Source organism: Ictidomys tridecemlineatus, chromosome 4 (assembly GCF_052094955.1).
Source record: "Ictidomys tridecemlineatus isolate mIctTri1 chromosome 4, mIctTri1.hap1, whole genome shotgun sequence".
Taxonomy (NCBI): Eukaryota; Metazoa; Chordata; class Mammalia; order Rodentia; family Sciuridae; genus Ictidomys; species Ictidomys tridecemlineatus.
The window spans coordinates 98,083,691-98,094,779 of NC_135480.1; the positions used below are offsets into that span (position 1 = coordinate 98,083,691).

Here is an 11,089-nt window from a genome sequence, read left to right on the forward strand (position 1 = left end):
AGGACCTTTCATGACTATTCTTAGTTTCATTTGTAAGTCAAAGTCCAGAGTAGCAATAGCTTACTTGGGTGAACTGGTGGAACCATATCACTAATAGTTAAGGTTATCTTCTCAGGCTAATTAAGTCAAACATGACATCGGGCAGGCTAACAGGCACTTAGTAGATCTTTTTACCTAAATCAATGAATTTCAGAGATACATTTTATCTAGCAAATATTGTTTAAGAATATATTATTTGGATTGCAAACTACATAATAAATGGGTGGATATTATTTGTGCCATATGTAATTGTTATATCCTGGGCATCAATGATGCTCACATTGAGATCCTGGAAAATGTCTGTAATGGCAAGATATTGAGAATAATCATGAATGTCACTTAATCTTTCCAGTTCATTTTGCATGTTCCTGATATTTTCTGTCTTGATAATGACTGTGATGTCTGGGATTCACAAAAGGAGTGGTTGAACAGCTTTGTAAGTATTGAGGGCCCTTTGGAAGAAAATGTCCATGAAAGGGGTCTGAAATGCTAACCCAGAGAAATAACAATGACAGTATTTTTTCTCCTCCAGTCCTGTTAATGACTTGGGTGATATATTAAATCTCTGAATTGATAGAAAGATGATCCAACCATGGGATAACCATATTTTTGCCACTGGATGTTGATTCATCTGTTCAATTTCACAGCAAGTTGTTATTGAAAATTTTCTGACTCATTTAGATCCACAGATCAGAACTGAGGATAAATAGGCAAAACCAACATGAAAGGAGAATAAAATTACAAAGACTGGTAAATAATGTTAAATGTATGGAACTGGAGAACATAATGCTAAGTGAAATATTCCAGACTCAGAAAGTCAAGGGTTGAATGTTTTCTCTTATGTGCAGAAGCTAGATCAAAATCAGGGGAAATAGGTGAGAAATACCATCAAAATAGAAGAGAGATCAGTGGAGTAAAGGATGTGGATTGAGGTGGGGAGATGAGAAAAGGGAAAAGGAAGGAATGGTGGAATGAATCTGAATGGTGGAATGAAACTTTCTTATGTACATATATGAATATACCACAGTGAATTTAATCTTTATATATATTCATAGTTAACTAATTTTAAAAAGCTATAGAAATAGAAAATAAAATAAGTGTAGAGGAAAGGCAATGAGGTGTTAGGAGGAAGGGGAAGAGAAATACTGGGTACTGAAATGCAGCGAACTACATTCCATGTTTGTAGAATTATGTCTAAAGAATTCCCAATATAATATTCTATAACTATAGTACATTTATAAAAAAATTGACTAGTCATAAAAATAGGAAAGTTTTGGTGCTTAGACACAAATAATAATGTCTGATTTATTGTAGGTTTAATTAGGGAGACACTTTTGAAACTTAGTTGAACAATTAAAAATGTTATACTAGATTATATATGTCCTTTTGCAGAATCATGCAGGTTGAAATGAACTGGTGAGGGTAAGTCTCTGGAAAAACTTCACTAAAGGACTCTGTGATCAGTGTTGTTTGTATTATTTTTGTATAACTTGTTAACTCTAAATTCATTTGAGGATAGAGTAATATAACTCATGTTATTTACATTAAGAAACCCAAGTAAACCTATTTCCTCAACTACTTTGTGAGTTACCTAAGATCTGAGGTTATATTCTATACTACTATGTTTTAATCCATATGCATGCAAAGGTACTGAGTACATCATCTCTAATAACAACAGTATTACTGCTTATTTGTGAAAATTTTTTTATAGTACATAAAACATTCATTTGGACTGAGGTAGCCACTTATGTCAAAGGCCCTCATTTATGCATTTAATTGCCTTGTTATAGAGAAGAAAAATAAGATAGGAATTTAGTTGCCCAAGATTACATGGTTTCTGCCAGAATCAGCCCTTAAACTTAAAGTTTCCACTTCTTCTTGTGAAAATAACCTACCTGATCTTGACACTTCTGGAAATAATCACAACCAGAATAGAATAAGATGAAGTTCTTCCATTTTTTATCATGATAATTACACTTTTCTCTGAGTATCAAGGTCAACTGATTCATAGAAAGAATATCAGTAGGAAATGTGTACTAAATGTTTACCAGTATTTTTAATGTACTATCTTAGAGGTAAAGGGCTAAACTTGAAGTCTTAACCTAGTGAAAGACATGCTGGAGTGTTATTTGAAAGAGAATGTCAAAACTATTTTCTTCACTCTGCTTCCATCTTACTTCAGTTTTCTCTTCCAATGCACACACTGGACAAAGAATTAAACTTTTTACAAAACATACAACAGGTCTTTTCCTGATACAGCCTCCAAGATGAGCTGAAGAAGGTAGTCACCTCAGTAATGCTATACTTGGTACAACTAAGAGACACACCATTGTAGAATGTGATGGTGAAAGTCATCATTAGACCCTTAATTTTGTAATTGAGGAAATATAGGTCCTAAGGAATTGAATCTTTTAATAGACACGAGGATTTAAAGCTCTTCCTCTGTTGGGAATTCTCCTGGAAAAGTGGAACCCAGGTCCTACTCATTTCCTTTTGTATTGAGAGGATCAACTTTCTTGCTAACTAGGAGATCCCAAGCCTTATGTCTTCAAGGACAGGATAATATCACCACACTGTAGTCCTCTCTGATAGGAGCAGAACCCAGGGACATAGAGGGGCATGTAACGATGGTTTCCTAGGTAGGATGGCACAATCTATTAGTTGATTCTGAGTTATTGCTGGTGCATTCCTGGCTGAGTATAAACCAACTAAACTAGGATTTTCCCACCTGGTTCTAGACCCAACTCTGACATTAACTAATGATACTTTGCAATTTCTTTAGTTTATTTTTTGGAGGCAGAGGAGTGTCTTTATGTGTCATTGCACCTTGCAGTGTTCTAAATTCTGAAGCCAAAGAAGAAGTACAGGAAAAGAGGAAGGCTGCACTCCTAATTGCTCAATGGCTTAGAATTCAAGCAGTGGAAGTGCTGCATTCTCAGCAAGTTGGGTGAAAGGGAGGGTTTCCCTAAAATTCAATATCAGACAATCAGAGTGTCTTAGAGCATCAGAAATTTGGGTCCATTGAACAAAGAATAAAGTACTTTGGAGTCAACCTGGTTATGGCAGTCATTTGTTCACCACAGAGGAAAGGGATAACTGAATGTAATATGATGAACAGATTTGGTACAGAGAAATCTTAGCTGAGAAAAGTAGCCTGAAATTAGCTGATCTGGTGGTTGTACTTTAACATTGTGACTGAAAAGTTCCCTGTGTTTCTCAACTGACTGTGGAGAGCTGAGGCAGAGCCATCTTCAGCTGGCCACACTGTATCTCCACCTGTTGAGGTGAGCATTCAGAGCAAACAATGCCATGCTGTCTTGGCAAGCACCTACCGTGCAGCCTGGTGTGTACCTAGCAGAATGTGAGTGAAACGGACACAGAGAAGATATTGCCTAGGGGTATATATCAGTAAGACAAAAGGGAGCCCAACTCACTTTTCCTTTGAGTCTGGTGCTCATGTGACTACCTGAAGTTGGTCAAGAATCTGAACAGGCAAGTGTGAATATACTCAGGGACTAAGCTTGGCAAGACTCTGTTCAAGGGCAGAGATTATTTTGCAGATTGCCTCTTATAAGGAGAATTCTTGAATGTCCTGAAATCCGGGATACTGACAGAGAATGGCAACTGTTAATCCTTATGGGTGTGTTGATCTATTCTCTCCAGAGCAGATACCATCCAACAAAGCTGCTAAGGCCTGTTTTAGAAATAAGACCTAGCTGTTAGAACTCCCCTTACCATAGAACTCAGCATCACCTGGAAGTACATAGTTATGGTCTCTGCAGAAAAAAACTCCCAGAAGACAATACTTCCAATTCCATCCAACCTTATAATGGTGAGGACAGAAGCTGAGAATTATTTTGTTCAGCTTCAGTCTTAGGCCACTCTGACTGGCAGCTCAGAGAGGAACACAAAAAGAGGAAGGGGTTAACATCCAGCTTTTACATGTTCTCTCTCTCCCCTACAAAGAAATAGAAAGATAGTTGGGCATAGGTAGTGAACATCCCTTCTTGTTAACTCTTTTGATCATTTCATTTCCATGGAGAAGATGCCTTCATTTTTCATTAAGAATATTTTTCATTTTCTTATTGGTGTTTTTGTTGTGCTGATTCTTTTCTGAATACACACACACACGTGTGTGTGTGTGTGTGTTTATGTGTGTGTGTGTATTTTGTTGTTGTTTGTTTTTTCCTCATATGTATAATTTTAAACATGTAGTTGTTTTTCCTTTCCTTATATTTTGAGGTTTGAGGTTTGGGGGTTTGTATATTTTGGTCTTGTTTTCCACTCCCCCCATCTTTTCTTCTCTTGTTCACAGCCAAAATTCTCCTGTTCTCTTTCACACTTTACATTCTTTCTTCTATTTTTTCTCCTTCCTTATTACTATCACATACTATAGCTCTTTCGCCTTCTCTCTATTCACTTTTTGGAATTGTAAACTCTGTCTACCTTCCTGTCACATTTTCTTTTCTCTTAATTAACTGCCTTTTAACCATCTATTAGAACCAATTCCTTTATGTAACTCTTGTCCCTACCATTCATCCTACTGCAGTTCTTACTGTTGTGGATGACATAACTGACACCTCTTGTTTGCTTTAATGCCAGATATAGTTTATAGTTATTAGAGTTTTTGCTTTGGAAAATTGCTGACCTCACCATTCTTGTTTTCTTGTGGTAATTAATATTGTAGATGTCACACTAAGAACTGAAAATTTATAGTAATGCTGTATGCTGTTTGCAACAGTTGTTACTGTTATTTCTCCTCTATTCTATGAGGTTCTGGGAAACTTTAGGGACATTACAGTTTTCACAGGATAGAGGCTTGGCTGCTGAACTAAACTCATCCAAAAGACAGTGCACTTTGCTCCAATTAATGACAGTCAAACTTCAGCTATCCTTTAACATAAAGAATAGATGAGCCAAAACTCCAAATTAATGGTGAAGCCAAAAGTAGAAACACATAGGTGTCCATCCTCAGGTTCCTCTCACAGACATCCATGGTTACAACAAAATCATAAAGAGTTGATAAAAGCTTGTGCATACCACACCTATAAGAGGATCTCAATATAGATCAGTGTAGGACATTTTAGCAAGTAAAGGCTGTGCCCTAAAAAGACTCACACATAAGAGTAGAAAAGAAATGATTCCCAACAGATGCATAAAACTCAACACTGGAATACAAAAAATATGAAAAAACAAGGTAAAATGATGCTTCCTAAAATACAAAATTCACCAGTAACTGACTCTAAAGATATTGAAGTGTGTGAAATATCTGTAAAGAATTCAAAAGAATGATTATAAATATGATCAATGAATTCCAAGATAACAGTAAAACAACTGAATTAAATAAGGAAATCAGTAGAGGAAATGAATGAGAAATTCAATAAAGGGATAGAGGTAATAAAGAAGAACCAAACAGAAATCCTGAAAATTAATTAAACAAAAATGTTTAAAATCAAAATGTTAAATCAAAATGTTCAGTTGTGTATACCATGCTGAAATCAAAATTTCAGAGATGAATGACATTGAACATTTTAAATGTATTAAAAACAAAAACAAAAACAAAAAAAATCCCAACTATGACCTGAATATACAAGCACTCTGGGACAACATTAAGAGATGAAATTTAAGAATCATTTTAATCAAGTAGGGTTGTGAGATGTAAACTGATGAAATGAATGTAAACCTCTTCTGGGAAATAATAACAGAAAAAATTCCAAACCTTGAGAATGAGATGGACATTCAGATACAGGACACATTCAGAATCCCAAATAGGGAGGAGTAAAAAAGAACCTCTCCATTACACATTATAATTAAATTCCTAACATATAGAGCAAGGATAGACTTTTAAAATCCTCAAAAAATAATATAAGGTTCACTTTAAAAAGCCTACATAAAAAGTGCCACATTTAGAGGCAAGGCAATAAGAATCACTTCAGATTTCTGAGCATAAACTCTAAAAGCCAGGAGGGCTTGGAATCATGTGTTCACAGTCTTTAAAGAAAGCAACTGTCAGCCTAAATGGCTGTATCCAGCAAAGCAACCCTTAAAAATCAAAGAAGAAGAAGAAGGAAAAAACAAGCTTTCCAACATAAGCAGAAACTAGAAGAATTTGTGACTGCTAAAGTGGCACTACAGAGCTTATTTAAATAAATACTCCTGGGCTTCCCCCTTCAAGATGGGCCAGAGAGAGGCAGCATCCTGTGTTGCTCTATGACCCAGGTTTCCTCTAGTCACAAAACCGCATCTCAGAGAGTGTGAGAGGACCCCTATATAGCAGATTTAGATAGAAATCACTAGCGCTGTGACCCCCTGTACAGAACTCAGAGCCTCAGGGTTCGAGTAGAATTCTGGACCGGGCAGACCCAAAGCTCCCAGTTCTAGCTCACACACGGCTCTCAAGTAGCTTAGCAGAATCATCTATCAGCACCTCAACTCCAGATTGCACTCAGCTCCCACATAGATCACTTGGCTGCTACCTATCCATGGCGCAAGGCCATTGCCCAGGTCCCCCACCTCACCAGACTCCCAGAGCTGGAAGCAGACTGACTCCATCTCAGAAAACCTTTCTTGCCATTTTTGGTGGGCGTGGCTCTCAGATCAGATCTCCATAGGATGAGGTCCTGGTTTCCAACTGTCCCCCACACTCCCCAGCGGTGATAAGTCAGCACAGTGACCACCCAACACAAAAACAGCTCCCAATTGGGCAGTAGTGTGACAAGGGTGCTGCCCTCCTGGTGTGAGTCTAGGGATCTGATATCACAGTTGGGATCTGATAAGTAAGAGAGGGGAAGAGGCTAAAGTCTGGAGCATAACAGAGAGACCAGGATCTGGGAAATCTGCAGGCAAGAGAGGGAGATGATACCAAGGGCTCAAGTCAGACAAGCAGTCCCAAAAAAGAGACCTGCAAGTTACAATTTTCCTGCTGGGACTGGTGGGTGGCACTCCCCACTCCCAGACGCTCTACACCAGCCAGGTCCAGCCTTCTCACCCTGATTACCTACACCTTCCTGAGGGCAGAGACACCAGCTTAAAACAGACAACCCCACCTACTGGATGAGAAGAGAAGCAGGAATGAAATGGATCTTTTAAACTAGCAACAACCCTGTTTTCTTCTTTCAAGTATTTTTTTTCTTCTTTCTCTTCTACCCTTCTATCCTCTGGCCCTCACAACCCCAACATATGTGAAACCAAGAACTGTGCATGAAATAGGACTTTGAGGACTGAGTCATCTGAATAATATAATATAGAGGGGTTGCAAAAGTCTCTTTCTTTCTTTCTTTCTTTCTTTCTTTCTTTCTTTCTTTCTTTCTTTCTCTTTCCTCATCTTTCACCCTCCAAATTTAACTATTTTTACATCCTTTAGTTTTCTAAATACATATGTGTGTTGGTTTTATGTACTCTATTGTCTTTTCATGTACTTGTCTACCCTAAATTACTTCTTATCTATTCCCCTGGTACTAACCCTGTTCATTAGATTTCTCTTTCACATTTCCTAAGATATATTAATTCTATACCCTCACATCTTTCCCCCTCAGCATATTGTTCTACACCTGACCCCCAGTTCATTGTCCACTGCCAGAAACTGTAAACATTTTTACGAAACTGCTGATTATACTTTAACTAATAATTGAAGCCAACATTTCTGGACATTGAGACTAAACTGTAAACATCTTAATAACAACAAATTGTTCATAGGTGATGTTTTGTTGATATTGGGATTTGTTAACATTGTCCTTCCCCACAAAGGAGGGATTTTGGAACCCTACAAGAGCACAATAAATCTATAGGGTAAAAACAATAAAATACCAGACCTACAGAGATGGAAATGTAGACACACGAGCAACATGAAAAGACAAGGGAAGAAAGTACCACAAACAAATCAAGACATCACATCATTAGAATCATTGGCAACTACAGCAGAAAAAATTACCAAGAAAGATTTCAGAATATATATGGTTAAAACATTATGTGAACTCAAAGAAGACAGAGAACAAATTCAAGCAGTGAAAGATTACTTTGACAAGGAGCTACATAAACAAATCCAAGAAGAAAAGATCACCTCAACAGGGAGATGGAGGTTCTAAAAAACAACAACAACAACAACAACAAAAAACAAAAACAAAAAATAAATCCTTGAAATGAAAGTAATAATAAACTAAATTAAAAGCTCAAATGAAAATATCACCAACAGAGTAGACCACTTGGAAGATAGGACATCAGACAATGAAGATAAAATATATAATCTTGAAAAGAACATAGACCACACAGTGAAAATGGTAAGAAACAATGAGCAAAATATTCAAGAAATATAGGATAGCATAAAAAGACCAAATTTAAGAATCATTGGGATAGAGGAAGCTATAGAGGTTCAAACCAAAGGAATGAACAATCTATTCAATGAAATAATATCAGGAAACTTTTGAAACATGAAGAATGAATTGGAAATCCAAATTCAAGAAGCCTATAGGAAGTGAAGTGTACAAAATTTCAACAGACCCACACCGAGGTGCATTATAATGAAAATGCACAACAAACAGAATAAGGAGAGAATTTTAAAAGTTACAAGAGAAACAAATCAGATTATATATAAGGTAAAACCAATTAGGATAACAGCAGATTTTCAACACAGACCTTGAAATTTAGAAGATCCTGGAACAGCATACATCAAGCTCTGAAAGATAATGGGTGCCAACCAAGAATATTGTATCCAGAAAAATTAAGCTTTCAATTTGAAGATGAAATAAAAATCTTTCTTGATAAACAAAAGTTAAAAGAATTTATAGCTATAAAATCAGCAGTATAAAACATTCTTGGCAAAATATTTAATGAAGAAGAAATAAAAAACAGCAATTAAAATCAGCAGAGGGAGGTAGTACACTAAAAACTAATCCATGTCTCAATAAAAACCCTGAATGTTAATGGCTTAAACTCACCAATCAAATACATAGGCTAGCAGATTGGAATAAAAAAAAGACCCAACAATATGCTGCCTCCAGGAGACTCGTCTGATAGAAAAAGACATACACGACTAAAGGTGAAAGGTTGGGAAAAATCATACGACTCACAAGGACTGCAGAAGCAAAGGATTTTACATCCTTGTATCACATAAAGTAGAATTCAAGCTAAAATGAATCAAAAGGGATAAAGATGGACATTGCATACTACTCAAGGGAACCATGCACCAATAAGACATAACAATCATAAATATATATGTCCCAAACAATGATGCAGCTATGTTCATTAAACAAACTCTAAAGTTCACAGTCAAATTGATCACAACACAATAATCTTGGGTGACTTTAATACACCTCTCTCACCACTGGTAGATCTTCCAAACAAAAGTTGTATAAAGAAACTATAGAACTCAATTATATGATCAATAACTTAGACATAACTGACATATATAGAATATTTCAACCTGAATCAAGCAGATACACTTTCTTCTCAGTAGCACATGGATCCTTCTCTAAAATAGACAATATACTAGGTCACAAAGCAACTCTTAGCAAATATAAAAAAGTAGAGCTACTACCCTGCATTCTATCAGACCATAATTGAATGAAATTAGAAATCAAAGCTAAAATAAGAACCAAAATCCACTACAACACCTGGAGACTAAATAATATGCTATTGAATGTCCCAAAGACATCAAGGAGGATATTAAAAAAGATTTAGAGGTGAATGAGAATAAGATACTGCTGCAATCTTGGCTGGGCACAGAATCACGACCCACCACAGCTTTGTAGATTCGAACAGAAATTCTTTATTCCTGAACTCACACCGGCCTCTACACAAACACGTTCTGGGGAAAATCCTGTTCTGCCCACAAAATTCACGTCCCAAACTTTCTCAATTCCACCAGAACTCAGCGGGAACTCAGGCAGCAGGAACGCCCTATTCCCAGCAGCAATAATCTTCAACCTCCAACTTCCATAAAACCCATATTGTCTTAAACCGGAAACACCCTAAAACCCAAGGAGTGGGATACTTCCTCAAACCTTCGGGATAAACCTTAAATCTGGATCCACCTTCGTCCTTGAGCAGGGTCACCTTACATGCAATGTCAAAAGCGAAATTCCAAGGCAAGTCCATTTAACATGGGGTACGCTGGCAAGGAAATTTCTTTCTTTTTTTTTATTGGTTGTTCACAACATTACAAAGCTCTTGACATATCATATTTCATACATTAGATTGAAGTGAGTTATGAACTCCCAATTTTTACCCCAAATGCAGATTGCAGAATTACATCAGTTACACATCCACATTTTTACATAATGCCCTATTAGTAACTGTTGTATTCTGCTACCTTTCCTATCCCCTACTATCCTCCCTCCCCTCCCCTCCCATCTTCTCTCTCTACTCCATCTACTGTAATTCATTTCTCTCCTTGTTTATTTTCCCATTCCCCTCACAACCTCTTATATGTAATTTTGTATAGCAATGAGGGTCTCCCTTCATTTCCATGCAATTTCTCTTTTCTCTCCCTTTCCCTCCCATCTCATGTCTCTGTTTAAAGTTAATCTTTTTTTTTTCCTGCTCTTCCTCCCTACTCTGTTCATAGTTGCTCTCATTATATCAAAGAAGACATTTGGTATTTGTTTTTTAGGGATTGGCTAGCTTCACTAAGCATAATCTGCTCTAGCGCCATCCATTTCCCTGCAAATTCCATGATTTTGTCATTTTTTAGTTCTGCGTAATATTCCATTGTGTATAAATGCCACATTTTTTTTATCCATTCATCTATTGAAGGGCATCTGGGTTGGTTCCACAGTCTAGCTATTGTGAATTGTGCTGCTATGAACATCGAAGTGGCAGTATCCCTGTAGCATGCTCTTCTAAGGTCTTCAGGGAATAGTCCAAGAAGGGCAATAGCAGGGTCAAATGGTGGTTCCATTCCCATCTTTCCCAGGAATCTCCAAACTGCTTTCCAAATTGGCCTCACCAATTTGCAGTCCCACCAGCAATGTACAAGTGTACCCTTTTCTCCACATCCTCGCCAGCACTTGTTGTTGTTTGACTTCATAGTGGTTGCCAATCTTACTGGAGTGAG

General features: G+C 37.0%; 1 pseudogene; it reads right to left on the minus strand.

Moving 5' to 3' along the window:
* Nucleotides 1-206: 206 nt before the first annotated feature.
* On the minus strand, nucleotides 207-729 carry LOC101961224 (NXPE family member 4 pseudogene; annotated as a pseudogene).
* Nucleotides 730-11,089: the final 10,360 nt, after the last annotated feature.